We start from the raw sequence: 23,800 nt of genomic DNA, 5'->3' as shown, positions 1-23,800 counted from the left end.
CTTATATTACAGTCATTGGGAGTGTGTTGAAAAACTACACTGAACACAATGAAGCTCAATGGTCTCCATGAATTTTGGTGTCAATATGGGAGGGACTTAGAAGTGTCAAGGAGATTTGTAGAAGTAAGGTTTGTTTATTTTCCTCCACAGGAAATATTCTAAATTAGCTATTTAAAACCAGCTTTACTGAGATGTAATTTATAAACAATAAAAAGTCCACATTTGAAATACACAAATCAATGGGCTTTGAAAAATATAGAAATGCACACGACCATTAGCAAAGGCAGGATATAAAACACTTCCCATTTCCATCTCAAAGTTCTTTCCCTTTCCTGACAATGCCTACCCCATAGGAAACTCCTATTCTGAAATCTATTTCTGAGTGTTTTGCCTGGTTTTGGCCCGTTATTCTCTTTTTATAAATGAAATCATACAATATGTACTGTCTTGTAACTGGTTTCATTAGTTAATCATGATACTTTTTTTCTTCCGAGTTTTTATTCAAATTCCAGTTAGTTTATGTACAATGTGATCTTAATTTCAGGCATACAATTTAGTGATTCAGCACTTACATACAATACCCAGTGCTCATCACAAGTTCCCTCTGTAATCCCTGTCACCTGTTTAGCCCATCCTCCAACCCACATCCCCTCCAGCAGCCCTCAGTTTTTTCACTATAGTTAAGAGCCTGTTCAATGGTAGTTTTGACCTTCAAGTATTTTATTATTCAGGTTTTCCTTTTAAGTCAGTGTTCCATTTTGAATTGATCTTTTTATACGATGTGAGGGAGTAGCTGAAGATTTTGTTTTTCCCATAATTCTTTTTCTCTAATTTTCTTTCTGTATAGAATTATGTTTATGCCTTGGTTGAAAATCAACTATATGACCATTTGTGTGAATCTATTTCTGGAATGTCTGTTATGTTCTAGTTATCTAAATGTGTATATTTACTTCATATCACACTTTCTTGATTACTGTAGATTTGTAGTAACTCTTAAATCATATAATGTAGGCATTCCAACTCATTTTTCTTTCTCCAAACCATTTCGGCTATTTTAGATATTTTACATTGCCATATAAATTTGAGCATCAGCTTGTAAATTTTTTTAAAAGCCTGGGAAAATTATTATTGCAATTTTGTTGAATCTACAAATTAATTTGACAATGTCATCCAATCCATAAGCATGATATATGTCCCCATTTATTTCAAAATTCTTTAATTTCACTCAGGAATGTTCTGCAAATTTAGCATAAAGGTTTTGCACATGTTTTGATAGTTTTATGGTATTGTAAATATAATTTGAGATTTTTTTAATTGCTTATTGTTAATATGTAGGTATTAATCCATTTTTGCATTATGACCTTGTGCTCTGTGACTTCATTATATTTGTTCATTCATTCACATAGCTATTTCTAAAGACTATTTAGGATTTCCCATGTAGTATTTATACTGTGTGGGAATGAAGCAGTTATATTTCTTCTTTTCTAATCTGTATGCTTCTTTCTTGCCCACTGAACTGGCTAGGATCTCCAATACCATGGTGAATAGAAATGATAAGACTGAACATATTTGCCTTGCTTTTAAGCTTAGTGAGAAAACATTCAACATATCACCATTTTTGAATGGTATGAGCTACAAGTTTTTCATAGATGCCCTTAATCATGTTACTTTTGACCTTTCAATATGTTGTATTTTCATTACTTTTCAACTAAAAATATTTTCTAGATTTCCTTAGGATTTCTTCTTGAACATATTGGTTACTTAGAAGTTGTTTTTTTTATAAGTTGTTTAATTTATAAGTACTTAAAAACTTTTCTGGATATTATATTCTTATAAATTACTAATTTAACTATGTTGTGGGTATAGAACGTATTTTATAAGATTTTTGTCTTTTAAAAATCACTGAGGCTTACTGTATGGCCAAGCATATGGTTTTTATTAATACTCCATGTACATTTGTAAAGAATATATTTTCTGTGATTGTGGGTATTATGTATTACAAATTTCTCAACGGGGTCAAATTTGAACAGCGTTTTTTAGATTTTTTTATACCCTTACCATTTTTTTTACCGACTTATTACATCAACTATAGTAACACTCCTAAGAGATTATGTTAAAATGTTGAGCAGTGATTGCAGATTTGTTATTCCTCTTTTGAATTTTGACTTCATTAATTTTGTTGCTCTGTTCCTAGGTAAATTAATGTTTTAAAAATATTTTGTCTTCTTGGTGAATTGTAATTTTAACCATTATGAAATGTCCATCATGCATCCTTTTTAAAAATGTATTATCTTGACAACTGCTTCCTCAAATAGTAATATAGCCATACCTACTTTCTTATGCTTACTTTTAGTCAGATATACCTTTTTCCAAATCTTATCTTTCAACTCATCTGTGAATTTATATTTCAAATATGTTTTTAAGTAGGACATATAATTGGGGCCTCCTATTTGATCTAACTTCCCAGTATCTGCATTTTAATTTGAATCTTTAATTTACTTACATTGGCTCAGTCAGTTAAGCATCCAGCTTCGGCTCAAGTCATAATCTCACAGTTCATGGGTTCGAGCCCCACATCGGGCTCTGTGCTGGCAGCTAGCTCAGAGCCTGGAGCCTGCTTCAGTTTCTGTATCTCCCTCTCTCTCTGACCCTCCCCTGCTTGCACTGTCTCTGTCTCTCAAAAATAAATAAAAAGCATTAAAAAATTTTTTTAAATAAAAAAAATTTACTTACATTTAATGAAATTATTGATATGGCTGTATTAAAGTCTAATATCATGCTATTTGTTTTCTATTTGTCGAATGTGTTTGTATTTCTTCTCTTCTCCTTTCCTCCTTTTTTTTCTTAATCAACTATTTGTAGTGAACCATTTAGTAACCTTTCTGGATCTTTAGCTATAATTTACTATTTGTATTGGTTACCTTAGGGTTAAAAGTATGCAAACTTAATGTATCAATATTTATTTATAAGTTGATATTATATCTCTTCACAATTTACACCTGGTAATTCTCACTTTCTTCTTTCCATTTGATACTTCAAAATAATAATACATTTACCCACTCCCACATTCATTGTGCTCTTTTGTCACATATCTATATTTCATCTTTGTTAATGAAGGATATTTTCTCTATGTATAGAATATGAAATATCAGGTTTTTCTTTTTCAGCCTTTAAAAAAATGCTATTCCATTATCTTCGTACTTTCATTGTTTCTTATGAAGTCCACTATCATCTTTATAGCTTCCCTGTATCCACATGCTTTCTCTGCTTTCAAGATGTTTTCTTTCTTTTTTTTTTAATTTCTTTTGTTTAGGTTTAATATATCTAAGCATAGCTTTCTTTTATTGTTTTTTCTACTGTAGATTCACTGAACATCTTGGATCTGTAAATCAATGTTTCTTATCAAATGTAGAAAATATTTGACTTCTAGTTTTCAAAGCTTTTATGCTGCTTTCTTGTTCTCATCCTTCTGAGAATCTATTTACATGTTTGATAATGTCTCAATATTATTCCAAAAGTTCCTAATGTGCTGCTAATTTTGTGTCAGTCATTTATTTTAGATTCTGTTGAGGCGGATCTAGGAGGAGCTTTATTTTAAAGTATGACCATTAAGTTTAAGATAAAATCTTCCTGGTGTCTTAACCAGATGTTGGAGGGTTAATGAAGTGTATCCACTTTAACTGAGCTGGACCTCCAATGGTTTCTAGCATTGTTGATGCCTAGAATCTTTGTTTCCTTCCCAATGCCATTAATAGCCACTTTCTCTTATGCCTCCTTGTTATCTTGCCCCGAACATGGGCAACCTTGCCCTCCACCAAGGATTCCCAAGGGACCCCCATGCAGACTTTCACCACCAGCCCTGTAGGACGCAGTGCTCTCCTCTTTCCTTACAGAATATAGCCCTTTTAGCTGCCCTGAATTGTAAGCTCTCCGTCCCCCCACTCCCCCACCACCACTCAGTGAAACAGCGGCACTCTACTCATTATGTTGAGGTCAAAAAATTGTACCTAGTAGACAGCTGGGTGATCTTGGGGCTCATTTTATAGGTTTTCCATTCTCTCAAGAATTGCAGTCTTCCATGCCCGTTTCCTATCCTGAAAAGAGTTGCCTTATACATGTCATTCAGTTTTCTGTCCGTGTGTCTGTGTGTGCACGCGCATGCGCATGTGTATTTTAAGGAAAACTATGTCTAGAGAAGAAGTTCCAAATAAAAATTGTTATGCATTTGCTATCTATTTCTTCAAATTGTTTGCATATAAACTCTAAAAAAACCATAAGATGAGATGATCAAAATGTTCTTATGAGAAGAAAAAAAAGGAAAATTGAGAAACATTTTTGGCTTGAAACTTCAAAATGACTGTTTCTATATGTGTACCCCATCCTCTGAGGCAAGACAGTCTATAAGTGTTCTTTACGGTGACTCATGGTTTTTTCAATTGTCAGTCTTCTCGAAATTCTATTCCATCAATCTAAGCATGCCAGATTTACTATTTTTGTAGCTTCCTCTAGATTTTCAATAGCATTTTCCCTCTTTGATAATTCAGGGCCCTCTCAAGATGTCCGGGTTCCTTCCTTAGCACTAAATCCACAGAGCTGTAGAAGAAATGAGTGGTTATTTCTTTTAAGCATTTTGTTTGAATAAAAAATACCAGTATTTCTGAAGTGGTTTTTCAAGTTATAAGGCCAACACTCAACCACCTGAAGTGGTATTATGATGCTTCTTGTTTTTGTTTTTGTTTTACTCCCAGGGTATTATTGGATATGTATCAGGACATTTCCTTTAAGCAGATTTCAAGCAGGAGCTAATTATGCTGACAGCCAGATACTCATCAGTAGACAGGAGAGTGAAAGCCAACAAAAGATGAAAGACGTTGGGTGTATTCATCAGGCCAGATGGTCAGACCGGAAGTTTGAGCCACCTGACCACTGTGTTATTTTATTGGCCATTAAGCAAAGTGAAATTTTGCAGTAATATTTAACAACATGTTTTTTTCTCCCTCATTTAAAACCACCAGGCCTAAAATGTGTCAAATGAAATTTCAACTCAGAGTACAGTCCGTGTTCCAGGAAATGTCACTAAGGATTTCGAAGCAGCTGTCACTGTCGTTACAGTTTTACGAGAGCGAGATTATAGGATTTATCAAGGGTTCCTTGCCTGATGAGTTGTATATATGTGAAATCTCTAGTGTTTGGCTTATTTTTACTTCAGCTCCAAGAAGAAGATGACCATAGAAGTATCCTCCCCACAAAACCATCCTTGCTCAAAAGTGATATAGGTAGAAACTATCCTAAGCCTTCCTATTACCTGGGACTGAAATAGAGCCCACACCTCAGTCCCCTCCCTTTGAGATGCCATGCTGTCTGTGCAGGGACCAGAATTCATACTGGGATTTAAGTTATACATCCCATTTCTCCCTAAAACCTCTCTCTTGCCCCAGCATGGGAATATTTGTGTTCTTTTCATGCTGATGTTCTCCAAAGGATTATTCCCAAGAGGATGTTGTCTATTGGCTTTAGGACTGCTGTGAAATGTCAAGAGGGCTCCTCAGATCTGTATATCATTAGTGTTTCCCGCTGCTCACCATGTAGCCAGCCTGTTTTGATCTTTCTTTCTTCTACTGTTGCTGCTTCTTATCTGCCCCTTTTCCTTTTTGGGGGGCTGCATGAGTCCTCACCAGCTCACCACCTCAGTTTCTTTCATCTTCATTGAGAATCTTAGTCACCTTTAGGTAGCTTCCAGTGTTAACTTTAGGTGCACTTCTAATGTGTATGGAAGATTGGTAGGGTTTTTTGTTTTTGTTTTTGTTTTTTACAGATCCAGCTTTATTGAGTTGGAAATTTAAAGTTCTACTCAAAGACCAAAAGGCTCCAAGTGTTAAATAGTGAAATGAAAGAATTTTTGTGAACTTCCAGCAAATTCGTCTTCCCAGAAAATGTAGCCAGACCCAGTATTTCTGAGTTTGGGGTCTGGCTAGAATCCAACCTGGGCAGCCTGTTGTCAGGAGCTATTTTCCCTCTTACCACACCCTCAGTGAGATTCCAGGTTGAACAGAGAATAAGGAACGCCCAGCTATTAATTTCATGTGTCATGTTAAAATGCAGAACCTGATTATTCATAATGATACAATCTTCACAGACTACATTAGCATTTCTGCTGCAGATTAAATAAACATTCTAGTGCAAGCCAGACAGCTTGAGACACACGCTAGGGACACCAAGACAGATGAGATGATCCCCTTGCCTGAAAAGAGTACACACAGAATTCAGTAGTTTAAAGTATGAGTCCTGAAACAGTTTCTAATGAGTCCGTTGACTCTACAAGAGATAGGAATCTCCAGACAGGAAATCCCTTTACTGGACCACATTCTTTTTATACAGCCGGATGCTTCATGCCTCCTCACCTCCATTCCAAGAGCTCCAATGCCCAAACGCGAGTCCACATCCATCCCTTAGATGTGGGGTCTTCACTAGTTCTCGCTCAATTTTCACTGGTGAAATTGCATTCATCTTTGCCATTTAATGCTCTACCAGCACTGTGGTGACTGACCACTCTACTCCAGAATAAGAAATTGCCTCTGCTTTCTTAGAGAATAGAGACCAACAAGGGAGGTTCTAAATCGTCTTCGATGACTTGACTAAGACAAGCAATGCAGCTTAAAAAATATCTGTGCAGGGCCACCTGGGTGGCTTAGTTGGTTAAGTGTCTGACTTCGGTTCAGGTCATGATCTCATGGTTCATGAGTTGGAGCCCCGTGTGGGGCTCTGTGCTGACAGCTCAGAGCCTGGAGCCTGCTTCAGATTCTGTGTCTCCCTCTCTCTCTCTCTTCCTTTCTCTCTCTCTCTCTTTCAAAAACAAATAAACATTTAAAAATTTAAAAAAACAGCAGAAAGATCTGTGTAATGGCTGGTTGAGCGAGCCACTGGTGCTAGGCACGAGGGTGGATATAGACATGAATTGCCCATGAACTCCATGAGGTTTAAGTCTCAGGGTCCATCACTGCATGGGTTTGGGAGGAGGCCTAGGAATGTCCGTTGGTCACTCTGTATTTTTCTCTGTAAAAAGTGCTACCCAAATTGAGTATGCCTCTGTTCCCACAAAACCTATGCCTATATTTGGGTATATTTAGGAACAAATCGATAAGAGAAAGTATTTGTCCTCTAAGATTAATGTTAACAAGTGAAAAAAAATAGCATAAGTGCAACAAAATAAGTAAGACCCTAAATATAAAGCAATCCTTTCATTTTACCACTGATTTTTTTTTTTTGGTAAATTTTAATCTGTACGTGCTTAGAGATGTAATTAGAATAATTAATATTTAACATCTTAATTTACTTACAATAGATGTTTAAATTCATGTTACCTAATATAGCAAGCCAGAAACATGACTTTTTCTACTCTGAAATTTCATGGAATAATTTGATTCAAACTTTTCACATGCAACTTTGACGTCAATGTCTTAATCATCTCTAGAGTGGGTCCCTTTTTGAATCATCTAGCAAAGTTTTCTTGCATATCATATTCACTGCTGACTACGTTGTTTCAACTATAGCACTGTTTGATTCCGTGCATAATTCTGTCACTGGAAAGTTTGTCCTATGCCACTAGAACCCACTGATAGAAGAGCAGACTCTTCATTTATCCTACAGATGTATATTTGATAATCCCACAAGTTGCAATGATGTATCTTTTTTTAATGATGTTAAAATCTACTTTTATAAAGATAGCCACCATTTGCAGTTGTGAACACTTCTCTCTGAGAAACACTCATTAAGTCTGTGTTGAATCCCTGCTTCTGCAGACGACCTTTAGAAACATCAAACACTAGTGCTAAGGTGATTTCCAGTTCTCAGTGATTCTAAGACCTAGCTGTACATTGGAATCATCTGGAGAACATTTGAAAAACACAGGCGCCAGAATCCAGAGATTCTGATGTTATGGTCTGGGATAGAGCCTAGATGTTGAAAAAAATTTTTTAAACTATTTTAACATTTATTCATTTGTGAGAAAGAGAGAGAGTGCAAGCGGGTGGGGGAGGAATAGAGAGAGAGGGAGACACAGAATCTGAAGCAGGCTCCAGGCTCTGAGCTGTCAGCGCAGAGCCCCACGTGGGGCTCAAACCCAGGAGGGGTGTGATCATGACCTGAGCTGAAGTCAGACACTTAACCGACTGAGCCACTCAGGCGCCCTGAAATTTTTAAAAGTTCTCTAGGCAATCCAAATGTGCAGCCAAAGTTGAAATCTATTATGTTCCCCAAGCAATTCTTTGCTACTCAACATAAAATAATTGGGAGAAGGACAGATCTTAACATAAGAGACTTCATAAGGACTGGTATATGAAATAACTACTTTTTTCTAAGTGATAATTTAAAGAAATATAATGTCACTTATAAAGACATATGTATAATATAGACATATATGTATATTATTCACATGAGTACAAAAAGGAACTACTTTTATAATATGGTAAATTTTTCCTGTTTTAAAAGTTACCTTGTTAATTAAATGAAATCTAGAAAAGGTCAGACTATCTGTTCTATTTGAGGATTCAAAGAAGGAAAATGCTTAGATATGATGTCAGTTTGGAGAAACTGACAGCAGAGGATTTTCCTGGACAAAGAGTGAAGATTCACGTAAACACAGAGATTAAGGAGAGCTAGGTGTACCAAGCAAAGGAAATGAAAATGTAATACTCTTAAGTCCCCCAAAATATGGTGTCTTTGAGGTGGCAATTAGAATGCCTTTTAAAAAACAAAGACAAACGTTTTCTTGATGAACAAAGCCATGTGTCTAGCTGTGAGATAATGAGCACTTCAGGATTACTTATTTGGTAGCTTTTGGCATGGAAGTAGAGACTAACATCTAGAAATGATTGTCCAGTCATCAAGTGTGTTATTTACTGCTTTACTCGTGACATAAATCCAATTTTCTACCTGGTCACTTGTAAGTTAATGGGTAATGACATCCTTTGGCCACTGGGATATTTGACATTCTTCTTTCCTGCCCCTTTTTTTGGGTTTGTAAGACCAGTTAACAGCAAATGATTTAAAAAGCAAAAGTTGATCATCCTAAATACCTAAATTGAGAAAGTCACATCAAGCTTAGTCTCTATCCTAATATGACAGCAGATATTTCTGGTTGAAATTCACATAGAAGGAAATAAAAAACAGAAAACAAATACTGAGTAAGGCCTGTGTATTGATTTTCTTTGTAAGAGATAGAGATAAGAAAATAATAGGAATGAAAGTGGGAGTGGTACAAGATGAAACTCAGTTTCCAACTCCGTTGGCTTCATCAGCAAAGAAAGGGGTAAAGAGCAGAGCGCATCTTTGCAGCGATAAAAGCCTGGAACAGTGCTTTGTAAAGCACTTCACAGTTTTCAGTCTTTATGTGATCCTGCACGGTATTCTTGTTAGTTTTTTAGATGTGTATCAGACAAGTATGGTTATTCCCAGTCCCAGGAAGAAATAATAAGTCAGAGAAGTGGAGTGACTTTTCCAAGGTCACAGAGCAGGATGAGATCTAAATCTCTCAGCTCTGAGTGCTCCTGTATTACCACCCATGAGAAATCCCTACACTTGATGCTTTCCTTCTACTCGTAGCACTAATTTAATGGATTCTCAGAAAGGCCACCCACCAAAAGGATGAGAGCATGTAGAAATGGGTTATTTTCCATCAACTAAGAGGTTTTTCTTTATTTTAAAACTTGTGTATACTTATTTAAAGACATTTTAGAAAATGCAGAAGACAAACACAAATAGGTCACAATAGTTCTATTAGTCATATATTTTCACTTGATATTTTTTGTATATCTTTCCATCTTATTTTTTTATATTTATAATCATTATTTTTTTAATGTGAAAGGCTACATTTTTTGACTTTCAAGATAGCATAAACACTTCTCCTTGCTTTTATGCAGACTTTATGAATATTTAATGGCTCTATAACAGTAGTTCTCATTTATGAAATGTCCACCATATTCCTAGCATGATTCCACAGTCTTAGATACCACAATGACCTTATTAAGCAAGAGTTTTTATAACCATTTTCTAGATTAAAAAAAAATAAAACGTAAGCAGAAAAGAAACTTCTCTACCGATTATAAACTAGAAGGCGCAGTTGTGGAATTCACCCGCCAGGGGTCTGTTAACCCTACTCTGCTACACAATTTCTAGTCAAGTAGATGTCCTCTGGTTTATTCAAACATTCTCACCGAGTTGAATATTTGTATTGTTTCTAATATTGCCTATTGTAAATAATACTGAAATAAATATTTTAGGACCAGTAAATAGGTCCTAATAATACTGACTATTTCAGTATTATTTATACTAATACTAACTAAATACTAACACTAACCAAATATTGCCTTAGGATAAATCATAGAAATGGAATTCTTAGATCAAAGAACATAAACGATTTAATGTGACTTAAATGTCACCCCTTCAGAGGTATTATTTTCTTTTGTAAGGAATTTATGCTCCCAGCTTAGAGTCCCATCTGACAGTCCTTTTGCCTACATCAAAGGTTAGATTAAGAGTTCCTTACTTTCTCCCCTGTTAAATCACAGGTGAAAAAATATTAACTAACTTTTCATAGTTGTATGGAGGTGTAATTCACATAAAAAAAAAACTGCACCTATCTAATGTGTATAATTTGTTGAGTCTGGAAATATATGAACACCCACATACCATGGGGTACCACAGTCAAGGTAGTAAACATATCCATCACCTCCAGAAGTTTCCTTATGTACCTTTGGTTTGTGGGGGGGGGCGGTAAGAACCACAAGATCTACTCTCTTAAAATGTTCAATGTCAACACTGATGAGGGTGCATAACGCAAGCTGAGGGCCAAAGACAAGCCAGCACCGCCACCTCCCCACCAGGTGGGATATGTGTGATATTCCTCGGCCACTCCTGGCTGCCCAAGAACCGGGGAAAGGAAAGGAAGCAAACGGTTGACTGAGAGAGATGACAGTCGTGCAGGACAGGAGTCTCCTTCAGTTTACAGATAACTTTGTTAACTGCAAGAAAAAGGCAGTCTTAACCATTGCCTAATCTCCAGAAACCTGTAGACTCCGTTTCCTGGAGCCCTAACATCACTCTCACCAGGCTGTAAGTGCTTGCCGTGGAGGTGTGGGAAACTAAGGCAAATGAAAAATTAAGTTCTCTTACTGCCTACAGCCCATTAATGAGTCCTTGAAACAGGCAGTGATCTTTCTCTAGGAACTCCCCTGCCTCAACGATGACACTTCGGCAAAAGGGAATCTTGGCTTAACATTATCCTGACCCCCTAGGATTCTGTAAGTCTCCTGAAATGCATAAACATTCCTTTGCAAACCTCCTTTATCTTTAACCCCAAGTATACGTTGGCAATTATACTCCAGGCTTATGGCCCCCTGATATACGTCTGCAGGGTCTCACGACTGAGGTTTTACTGTACAGTAATAAATGACATTTTCCTAAAAGCAGCTAGCTCCTCAGGGTCCTGGAAACCTTGCTTCCAAAATTCCTTAGAGACTTGCGCTCTCTCTGACCCCCTCCCAGCCTGAGGGTATATAATGAGTTCCCTGTCACAACCCCAGTGCAGCTCTTTCTGCCCACATGTCCTGTCTCCGTGCTTTAATAAAATCATCTTTGTGCACCAAAGGTGTCTTCAAGAATCCTTTCTCGGCATTCGTCTCCTAACCCCACCACCATCCTAAAACTTCATCGATACCATAGTGCTAACTACAGACTCAGCGTTGTACAGCAGATCTGTAGAACTTACTCACCTTATATCACTTTGCACTCATTGAATGACAACTTCCCGTTTCCCACCCCCTGCATTCCCAGGTAACCACCATTCTATTTTCTGCTTCTAAGGAGTTTGACTATTTTATATATTTTGACCCTTATAAGTGGAATCTTGTAGTATTTGTCTTTTTGTGACTAACGTAGCATAATCGCTTCCAGGTCTATCCACGTGGTCACAAATGATAGGATTTCCTTCATTTTTATGGCTAAATGCTATGTTATTGTACCTATATACCACATTTTTCTTGTTCATCTGCCAATAGACATTTGGATGGTTTCCATATCTTGGATATTGAGAATAATGCTACAGTGAAACCTGGAGTGCAGATATGTCTTCAAAATCCTGACTTTGATCCTTTGGGATAGAGACCCAGAAGATCGCCGCACGCAAAAGGATGAAATCAGACCCCTGTCTCATACCTTACACAAAAATCAACTCAAAATCAGTTAAAAAATTAAACATAAGATCCCAAACTTAAAAAAAAAAATCCTGGAAGAAGACATGGGGAAAGCTTTATGACATTGGTCTTGACAGTTATTTCACAGATATGACACCAAAAGCACAGGTGACAAAAGCAAAGAGAGACAAGTGAGGCTACATCAAACTAGAAACCTTCTGCCCAGCAAAGGAAAGTCAACAGTAAAAAAAAAAAGCATCCTACAGAATGGGAGGGAATATCTGCAAACCATGTACCTGATAAGGTGTTGATTTCCCAAAACATTTAAGGAACTCTTATAGCTAAATAACAACAAAAAAGTAAATAATCCAATTTAAAAATGGGCAAAGGACCAGAATAGACATTTATCCAAAGAAGATATACAAATAGCCAAGAGGTATATGAAAAGGGCTCAACGTCACTAATTGTTAGGAAAATAGCAAAACCACAGTGAGAGATCACCTCCTATTTGTCAGGATGGCTACTGTAAAGGGGAAAAAATCACGTTTTATTTTACCTTTTTAAATTTTCAGCTGGGATGCCCATGACAAAAGACACAATAACAAGAGAAAAGAAATTTATTCAATATGCAATTTTCCACGAAACAGGAAGCTTCATAAGGAAATGAAGACCCAAAGAAATGGCTAAACCTGAGTTTCTATGCTGGGTTTGATGAAGAGTTGTAGAAAGATATGATAGGACAAAGGCACGCTAAGTATAGTAAACTGAAGGAAACTTACCAAGGCCTGTTCATTCAGATTCCTCCCAGTGTCATTTTGTCTTTGTGAGAGGTAAGAACACTTCCTTTCTCCCGGATTAGGGAGGGTGACCTCTCTCACCAGAGGCTTTTGTGACTTGCTTCAGGGGAAGGTCAGAAATTCGGTCTCACACATTTCTCAAATTCTTTCAGTTTGAAATGTTCAATATGTCAAGGTACCTGGTGAAGTTTGGGGTGATGGTGGGGTGGCCTGGAGCCGATGAACCAAGAAGGAATTCTTGAAGACGTTGTTGGTGCACAAAGGTGATTTTATTAAAGCACAGAGACCAGATACTTGGGCAGGAAGAACCTCATTGGGGTTGTGACAAGTAACTCATTATTATATACCCTCAGGTTGGGAGGGGGTCAGGGACTGCTTAAGTCTGTAAGGTATTTTGGAAGAAAATTTCCAGGACATTGAGGGGCTAGCTGCTTCTAGAGAAATGCCATTTATTACCATTTAATAAAACCTCAGTCATGAGACCCTTCAGGTGTATGGGGGGGGGCCATAAGCTTGGAGTATGATTGCTAGCATATGCCTTGGGGCAGTTGAGATAAAGAGAGTAAACTTACAGGATCCCCGAGGGGTCAAGATTATGTTAAGCTAAGATTCTCTTTTGCGCCCAGCAAACTTCATCATCGAGGCAGCTGGGCTCCTCAGAGGGAGGTCCGTCTGCCTGTTTCAAGGACTCGACAATGGGCTGTAGGCAGTAAGGGAATCTAATTTGCCTTAGTTCCCCATACCAGCATGGCAAGCACTTAAAACCCCTTTCCTTTGTTTTTGGGTAGCCCGGAGCGTCCAAGAATATTATACATATTCCACCTTGGGGGGAGGGGCGGGGGAGGGTGTGCCAGCCAGTGTTTTGCCCTCAGCTTGCCCCAAGCTCCCTCATCAGTACCTATGTGGGGGTGTCTCGAACCTCACTCCTGTTATCAGAAAGAACAAAGGACAAGTGTTAGTGAGGTCATGGAGAAGAAGGAAACTTCTCTACACCACTGTTCACCATTGGTAAATCAGTGTAGCGGCCGCAGAAAACAGCATGAGGATCCCTTTAAAACTGAAAAATAGGGGCGCCTGGGTGGCTCAGTCGGTTAAGCCGCCGACTTAGGCTCAGGTCAGATCTCACGTTCGTGGGTTCGAGCCCCGTTGGGCTCTGTGCTGACGGCTAGCTCAGAGCCGGGAGCCTGCTTCCAGTTCTGTGTCTCCTTCTCTCTCTGACCCTCCCCCTCTCATGCTCTGTCTCTCTCTGTATCAAAAATAAATAAAAACATCAAAAAATTAAAAAAAAAACCCTGAAAAATAGGGGGTGCCTGGGTGGCTCAGTCAGTTAAGCATCCAGCTCCGGTCACGATCTCCCAGTCCGTGGGTTCAAGTCCCGGCATCGGGCTCTGTGCTGACCACTCAGAGCCTGGAGCCTGCTTTGGATTCTGTGTCTTCCTCTCTCTCTGCCCCTTCCCAGCTCACTCTCTGTCTCTTTCTCTCAAAAATAAAAAAAATAAAAGACATAAAAAAATTTTTAAATGAAAAATAGGACTACCATATGATGCAGCAATACTTCTGGGTATTAGGTATTTATTTTTAAAAGAAAATATTCTGATAACATCTTGGAAGACATAAGTTGTCCTATCAGCACTTGCCTTTTCCCTCCCGCATGTACTTTTATCTCTTTTGCTGAAGATTTTTCTCTCCACTGTTCTTATCATCATGAACAAAAATTGTCCACTATTTGCAGGCTTTATGTTTGATGATATTGGGGGACAATTAGGTATGTAGTACAGCTACCAGTGTGGAAGAACTTAACCTTTAATTAACACCTAGGAAGAAAACTGGCAAAATAATTGCCAGAAGAACTCCCAATGTTCTGAGGAGAGAGAGAAGTTTCCTCCGCTCTTCCTTCTCTGCCTCTGACAAGGGCACATTTTCTCCCCTCCCCCAACCTCCTTCCAAACTGCTGAGTCATGTTGCTGAATAATTATGCCCACTTTCCAGTGTATGTATTTATTTATTCCTTCAGCATATTTTATGCATATGTATTTATTTTAATTGGTAGGGGGTGAGTGCTGGAAGGGTGGTTGGGAGTTCTGCTTATCACAGAAATAAAGATTCTGGAAAACTCCTTAGTATAAAAGACATATTCACTATACGAGTTATTGGAATAAACTGGGAAAGTTTCCCTTGTGAAGTGTAGCCCTTAAGGGCAGATGATGACAAATTCAATTGCAAAATAGAAAGTGTCTCTTAGACCACAAGAGAGAAAGGGCTTCTGGGGGAGGGTTTTCCTGACTGTGGCATTACTGACAGCAAAGACAGTAAGTGGGGCTATTAAGATGATTTAGCCTCTCAGAAGAGCCTCAGGAAGATAAACACCCTCGCTTTCACAAAGGCGGGTTTGGTAGGCAAAAATCTGCAGCTCACAAGGGAATTACCTAAACCTGGAGTGACGTCAGTTATTTTGCAGTCATTTGGAGGGTGACAGGGTGAGAGAGGAGGGCCAGTCTCTAAGAGTAGAATAGGGAGACAGAGAAGAGAGTCCAGGGCCTGTCCCTGCACTGGATGGGTGATGGGGTGTCCGTGGAGCTGGCTCAGGAGTCAGGGATGGTGGCCAGAGGCGATGGGAAGGGGAGATGCCGAAGAATTCTAGCCAGGGCGGGAAAGAGGGGACAGGAAGGCAAGGTGAGGGTGGGGATCCCAGGTGCCCATAAGTGTCTGGAACAGGGCATGGCTGCCATAATTCCTTACCCCTCATCCCTTGGTTTGCTAAGTTTTACTCATCTTTCAAGCATCTGGTTGCATGTCTTAAATCTCTCTTCCTCAACAAAGCCTTTCCTGCCCCCCTAGAGTACAGATTTGCTACCCTCCCCACCAAGCATTCTAGAAAGAATTCTGTATTTCCAGTACATTGCAGCACATTTCACACAATATTTTCGTGTTGTCATGGTCTTTCATCCTCTTGAAATTATAAACTCACCGTGGCAAAAGTGTCTTATACACGGTTTGTATCACCAGGGCTTAGTATAGCACCTGACACATAAAGGCTTAAGAAATAAATCTTTGTTGAATAAGGAGTGGGAATTAGGAGGTGACCCACCAAGATGTTGTAGAGTAAACATCTATATAAAAATACATTTTACTTCAGCTAAGTTTCGCCATCATTGATATTTCACAACTTCTCTGTTTTCCAGAGAAAATGTAATGTTGAGAAAAAAATAGTTTTTTTAGAGTATTCACTCTGGCTTGATTTGATTAGATAATTGAAAGTACACTTCTTTTCCATTGTTTATGGCTACAGGCTAGATTCTAGCCAGCGATGTGAGCAACGTTATATGGAGAACTCGAGATAATGTAAAAATTTGGTGAAAAGCTAATATGGGCCAATAAATTCAGCTCTTCGAGCTGAAACTTTTAGCACTTTATTTAAAAACAATAAGAAGGGCTCTTCTATATCTTCACAAAATTTAATGAATCAGGCTTAAGTTAATGATCTGCATATTAGCCAAGGTCTGGGCATGAGATGCAACATCTTTTATCCCTTAAGGTAATTGTATACTCAGAAATGTGCCTAATTAGCTAATGGATTCATCTCTGGCATTGACATTTCCAAGGATAAATCCTAAAAGGGGAATAAGAAGTTTGCTGGGAAGGAGGATTGTGCAATTACACAAGGTAAGAAAAATACCTAGACCAAGCTACTTGTAGGAATGAGATATAATCTTGTGTACTTGTATGCTTGGATTTTTGTTTTAGTTTTTATCTATTTATTATTGTTATTCATACAATTAGTCAATTCATGCCTTCTTATAATACTCGATCAGATCAATAATTCTACACAAAGATCCCCTTTGCCACACTGCATATCTTCTCCAGATATAATTTCATACAGTTTGGTACATATATGTCCAGGTCTTATTCTATACATTTACATGTATGTATGTTTATATTTAGAATTATATATTTTTGTTTGCTTGTTTTTACATAAAAGAAATTATATTGTATATTATTCTATAAATCATTTTTTCAGCTGACTATGCCTTAGAGATTTATGATATGTACTTACATAGTACATATAAATCTACCTCATTCTTTTTCATTGCTGCATAATATTCCAAGGAATAGCTAAAGTAGTTCATTTAACTGTACCCTACTTGATGGACGTTTAGTCATGTAATACACAATACTGTGATGTTTATAGCACATTGTGTAAACATGGGAATATTTGTCTAAAAAATACTATTTTAACCATAATTGCCAAAGAAAAGGATATAAATATTAAATATTTGTAAGCATTGTGAAATTTTTCTCCAGAAGAGACTGTATCAATCAATGTCAGCACCAACAATAATGTATACAAGTCCCCACTGTCTTCTTCTCCTTATCTTTTTTACTACTTCTTCTTTGTCTTCCAAATTTATGGGAGCAAAAGGGATATTTCATTGTTGTTTAATATATATTTCTCTGGTTATAAACAAAGTTTCATACTTTTTCATATATTTCTAGCTATCTGAATTTCTTTTTCTGTGAATAATCTGCTCATATTCTTTGCCTCTTTATCTTTTTCTTATTTATCAATAGAAACTTTTTATGTATTTACGATATTTACCTGCTAGGGTGAAAGAAAATATTTGCAACATACATATTTTAATTTAATGTGTTTTGTTAGCTTATTTGTGTAGACTTGAATTATTCAACCTGTATCTAATTTAAAAATCTCTGCCCCAATATCTACTGTCAATTCTTTCCTGTATTTTCTTTTTCTTTTTTAATTTTTTTAATGTTTTTTATTTATTTTTGAGAGACAGACAGAGACAGCGCAAGCAGGGGAGGGTCGGGGAGAAAGAGGGAGGGTGCTAGCTGTCAGCATGCACCAGCTGGGGACTCGAACCCACTAACCGAGAGATCACGACCTGAGCCAAAGCTAGATGCTTAACCGACTGAGCTACCCAGGCACCCCTCTTTCCTGTATTTTCTTCTTTTATATTGATACTTTTTATATTTTTATCTTTAATTTATCTAGGATTATTTTTTTTGGCTCCCAAGGAGGTCCAGCTTGAAAAATAAACTGGTTTTTATTCAAAACAGTGCCAAGGTGGCAGTCCCAAAGCAGGGCTCTCCTGCACCCCAACTTGACTCTCAGGAGAGAGGGCTGAGGTTTGGACTACCTACCCACAAGCCAAGCCTCTTGTCACCTGAAGGCCTGTGTGTGCTGGGGGGCCCTCAGGGTGGGCAAGCTACCCCTCGCCTGAGTCACCAGCACCTCAGTGTCCACCGTCCAACCAGCAGTGACAAGGAACCTTCCACATGGCCTGTGGCTGCCAGGGCCACTGCCTGCTTTGTGGAGAAGCCCAGTGCTCCAGCCTGTAGGATGTGGGGCACAGGGAGGGACTGTCAAGGCTACCTCCAGATCCCGAGGCAGGAGACCCCACCTCTGCCCACCCACCCTATGGCAGAGAAGAGATGGAAGATGTAGGCAGCCATAGTGGGCCCTCACGACACTGGGCTGGCTCTTCAAAGAGTGAGGCCTGGATCCCTCCTGCAGCATCTGCTCAACCAGGACCCCCCACATTGGGGTCTCTGGCCCGAAACCGGGCCCACCTCTGAGGTGCCTACCCAGGTCCGCTGCACAGGCCCCAGGCCAGGGGAGCAGCTGGGCTGAGTCTTCACTGCAGGACAAGAGGCTAGGGGAGACCAGGGGTGGCAGACTGCATGATAAGCAACCTGGCCAAGCCACCTGGGGTAGGAAGGAGTCTGAGTGGCCAGCACCTTACCAGGGCCCTACAAAAGATGCCCTCCTACATTGCTGGTGGCCACTGCTGAGAGCTCCAGCCCCTGGAAGGCCCCGGCTGCGCGGCCCAGGCCAGCCAGGAGGCCACAGATGGTGCAGGAAGGGTGGCTTCCGCTGTTCAGTAGTGTCTAGGCAGCAGCCATGGGGGTAGTACCCGCTTTGGCTGTCTAGGGCCAGCACGCCCAGGTGGACAGTTCTGTAGCCACAGCCACCTGCTGCACTGGACACCCAGAGGCCTGCCAGTAGCACGGCTATTAGCCCAGCAGAGAGGGCGAGCAGGGCAGAAGCCTGCAGAAACCGCGGGGGGCCCAGGGCCACAGGCGCAGTGCAGGCGGGAGCAGCAGGCTCAGGAGCCGCCTGGGGAGGGGGGGTGGTCAGCAGCCCTTGTCCCTGCCAAGGGTCTGGCAGCAGTTCTGGGGTCAAGGCGAGACTGAGGACAGCCCCCACCAGCTGCAGGCTGCTCAGCGGCAGCAGCAGGAAGGAGTCTAAAGGCAGCGGTGGGGACAGTAGGCAGGGCGTGGGGGGTGGCTTCTGGCACGCATAGCCTGGCTCAAGGTGTCAGGGGTAGTCTCTGGGCTGTGTGTGCACAGCGCATCCCACGGCCCCCTGAATGCCAGGTGGGGTCCCGGGTTGGGAGTCTGGACTCCAGATTCCCTGCAAAGTCCGAGAGCCTGCAGCCCATTTGGCTCGCATTGGACTTGACCCCTCAGACCAGCAGGTGCGCCACCTCCTCCCCTGCCCGCCACTGATTAGTCCGCAGATGTTCAAGGCCCAGGTCCTTTCTCCTACAATTAATTTTGTACACTGTTTTAGATATGGATCTAATTTTCTTTTTTCTCAAATAGCCAGCCAACTGTCCCAAGTTCTTTCCTCAATTATATGAAATGCTATCTCTAGAATATATTTACCTCTGGATTCTTTTGAGTCCCACTGATCCCTTTTTATCTACTTCTACTCCAATACCGTGTCTAGTTCATTACCACAGCTGTGTAGTATATTTTGATGTCTAATAAGCCGTATCCCCATCATTGTTTTCTTTTTATTAAAAAAATTACTCATGTAACATTTTCTAGTCTACAAGGATTTTAGAATTAATTTGTCAAGTCCCATGGAAATTTGATTGGAAATGCAGCTAAATTTGTAGATTAATTTATGAAGAATTTATTGAGCCTTGCTAAACACAAACATGGCATATTTCTATTTTATCAAGACTTCTTTTCTGTCTCTCAGTAAGCTTTATACTTTTCTTCATGTTCGTATTAGAAAATTATGCTTTATAACTGTCCCTGATGTATAGAAATAAGTGATAGATAGGTGGAATCCATTGAACTTGCTGAATTTTCTTGAGTTCTAATAGGAAATTCAAATATTACCTGAGAAACTACTTAGATGTCTTTATAAAGCCCAAATAAAATCAGCTGTATCTCTTTCTGTCTAGTGGCTATTATTTTCCATGTCTTATTGCATTGTCTAGAATCCTCATTATAATATGGAATAGTAGTGATCATAACAGCCAGGCTTCTTTTATTCCTGATTTTAGTAAGAATGCTTCTAATATTTCAACATTAAGTAATATGTGCATTTGAGGTACATGAGTTTTTGTATACCCCATGAATAAAAGCAAATATCTATGTGTGTGTTTGTGTTGGCTTTAGTCTGATGGAAAGTATTGGAAAATAATTAACTTTACAGTTTCCTGAACTTCTGTCACATTAATTTAAGGAGTCCCCAAGAGCATTTTGTGAAGAGAGACCTAGTTAACATATCCTACCAGTCCTGAATGTCTCAAGTTCTTTTCCCATTATCCCACAAGTAAATAAACATTATTTCCCTTTGATTAAAATCACCAGAATAGACTTCATATGTGTCATTTCCTTCTAGGTTTCAATTCTGTAAACACTTCAGCTCTACGCAGCTTTAAAGCACCCTGATGTCCTCACTGTGGGAGCTCTGGGCACCATTCCCAATCCCCTAAGAATCCCTCTACCACCACTGTAATGACTCTCAAATTTTTCAAGAACTCTCCTGTGCTATGTTCACATGGGCCTCATGGCTTATCTCCTTGACCCTGGAGAACCTTTCCTTTCCCCGCTTCCCCATTCTCAGCAGCTAACTCTGATGTGTATATGACCTGTATTTGCAGAAGTTGTCTATCAGGGTGATTCATTCTGCACCCATATAATAATCACTTACTGTATGCCTGGCACTATACTAGAATATTTAGTGAATAACAAAGACATAAAAGACATTGCCTTCTTTCTATAATTTTCCCACAATTGCTTGTAGTATAATTGCATTAGAACTGTAAGCAAGACCTGTTTCTGTAAGCTAGGAAATTCCTGGGGGAGAGGCATTCTTGAATTAGCTCCTAAAGGGTCTTAGAGATATAGGTCAGGTTAGAAGGTCTAAAATGTGTTTATTTTTTAAATTATTTTATCTTCATTAGCTGCAATCTGGATTGGGACACACATTGCCACCTGTCTTCCAATATCAAAGCCCTCTCTGTAAATCACTTTCACATATTCAGACACATAACCTTATTTCCTTCTCACTCACATTCAGACAGGTGCCCAGTCTGCCTAGGACATTTCCATTCATTATTTAAAAAAATACATTTGGGGCACCTGGGTGAATCAATTCGTTGAGTGTCTGACTTCGGCTCAGGTCATGATCTCATGGTTCGTGGGTTTGAGCCCTGCACCAGACTCTGTGCTCACAGCTAGCTCAGGGCCTGGAGCCTGCTTCAGATTCTGTGCCTCCCTCTCTCTCCGACCTTCCCCTGCTCACGCTCTCTCTCTCTCTCTCTCAATCTCTCAAAAAGAAATTTAAAAAATTAAAAATAAAACATTAGTCCTCACCTAGAGTCTCACAGTCCCCATGTAAGTGACTTCCCCATGTTCAATTTCTTATCTCTCCAATCTTTCATACACACAGCTACCATCTCAGACTTAGAAAGAAGCTTCAAGGATGCCAATCCACTTCTCAGGATTTATGACTTTCCATTTTTCACACTGCACTTAAAATCCTGGGTGACCTTTACCACTTTTTTTTACAAAGAGCTGGTTTTCTGTAATCCAACCGTATATAAGTGTTCAATTAAGTCCTTACCTCTGCTCACACGGTTTTATCTCCTGGAATATCCTCCTCTTTTTTATTATCCCATGGCTTAGCTCCCACAACAACAAAAAAAATTCTGCATTATTTCCATCTCTCATTAATTCTTTCTTTCACTGGGTTTTACAGCGATTTAAACTATGTGTGCCAATTAAATTATAGTGCTGGGTTTTATGTGTGTGCAGCCATATTTCTCATCCTTCTCACCTAGACTAAACTCTGAGGGAGATGTTGTTACCTGCATCATTGCTGTATTTTCTTAGGAGTGCTCACAATGCCTATAACACAAGAGGACCTTTGTAAATGCCTTCTGGATTGAACTAATCATGTAGATAATAAGCTTAGATGATTAGAGGTCTTAGGTTTACCATGGGTTGGGGTAATTTCCATTTATAATATTTTGTGTGCATGGTCCAGAAGACTATGTATAAACCGGTTTTAGACACTGAGTCAATTGCAGTATGAATTGTCAGCTTTTCTTACAGATGTGCCTAGACCTGTCCTGTTTTTGTCTCCTTCCTAGAATAAACTACAACATTGACCTTCCCTTCCCTTATCTTTAGAGAACGCCTCAGCTTCTTTCATTAGGGTTCTTATTTTAATTAAAACAAAACAAAACCCACCTATTCACTGAAGAATCAGTTACATTTCTTTTCTTTTCAAATTCTAATAATGCTCCATATGAGTTCCCGGAACAAGATAAACAATCTAGGCTTACAAGGACCAGGAGAAAGCTGTCTGCACCTATTTAAATGTCATCCTGAGTGTTATTCAGGGACGCCTCACAGAGGATGGACACTGCCAGACCATCACAAGGCTGTTACACAATTCATTCTAACGGTGCTTCAATCCCAGAGAATCCCACAGCCACAAATTTGTGCTGTGAAATACCAGTGAAAGGGAAACGGTTAAAAGGGATTTCTGAGTTCATTTCTTTTCTTCAAGTATTTATGAACAAAAAGTTGGAAAGAAATTCACAGCATAAGTGCATTTAGAAGAAGGCTAAGAGCAGCAGAAAACCAGATGACACATTCTGGAATGGGAGCAATCAAGGTTCTATTCAATCCGTTCCCCCTACCCCCCGTGCATCAGAATAGTTTCCCCTTTGAAACTTCTTGCACAGTTGCACAGGTGTATTGAATTCACACTGATCCACCAAAATAAATAAATAAATAAATAAGGCAAAAAAATTGTTCACATCTCAAGAGCTCTAGAAATTTCAGCAAATTCTTTAAAATGCAAAGATTAAAAATAATCTGCTGAGGATTATTTCCTACTACCAAGACAATGACAGTACTTTTCAGCTGTGAAGAGTCTCTTGATCTAACCATAAAGAAAAAAAAATTTTTTTGTCTACGTCAGTGCCATGTACTGGGAAGGTATGTGGCTAGGTCAGGAGTCAGAAAACTTTTTGTAAAAGGCTGACAGTAAATATTATAGGCTTGGTAAGGGACATGGTCTCTGTTGCAACTACTCAACTCAGCCTCATAGCTGGAAAGCAGCCATAGACTCTACATAAACAAATCGGCATGTGTGCATTCCAATAAAACTTTATTAACAAAACAGACAGCCTGCACCCATAGTTTGCCCAAGGGTAAACTCTATGTTCCTTGACCAGAGTGATTATCTCTTTCTCAGTAACCATTGCATCTCCAGGGTCCAGATTCTGTTTCACACATAGTAGGTGCCAAAGGAATACTTGTAGATACAAAAAAAAATAATTACTTAATATTTTTAAAATGTATTTTTTGTCTTCAGCTCACCATCTGGATTTTTGTGGAAGACTAAAGAAGTAAAATGTAGAATAAGAACAAAAAGATCATGGATTGTGGATTCCACATTAGTTTCTTGATTCAATGTCAACTCCTTCTACCAACTTAAAAAATTTTTTTAATGTTTATTTATTTTTCAGACAAAGAGAG

General features: G+C 39.1%; 1 pseudogene; it reads right to left on the bottom strand.

Moving 5' to 3' along the window:
* The window catches only part of LOC115276361, a 168,963-nt pseudogene that overhangs the window by 144,704 nt on the left and 459 nt on the right, over positions 1 to 23,800 (bottom strand).

Source organism: Suricata suricatta, chromosome 2, assembly GCF_006229205.1.
Source record: "Suricata suricatta isolate VVHF042 chromosome 2, meerkat_22Aug2017_6uvM2_HiC, whole genome shotgun sequence".
Classification (NCBI taxonomy): Eukaryota; Metazoa; Chordata; class Mammalia; order Carnivora; family Herpestidae; genus Suricata; species Suricata suricatta.
Note: the sequence above shows the minus strand (reverse complement) of the source record. Positions and strands in the feature narration are given on the sequence as shown.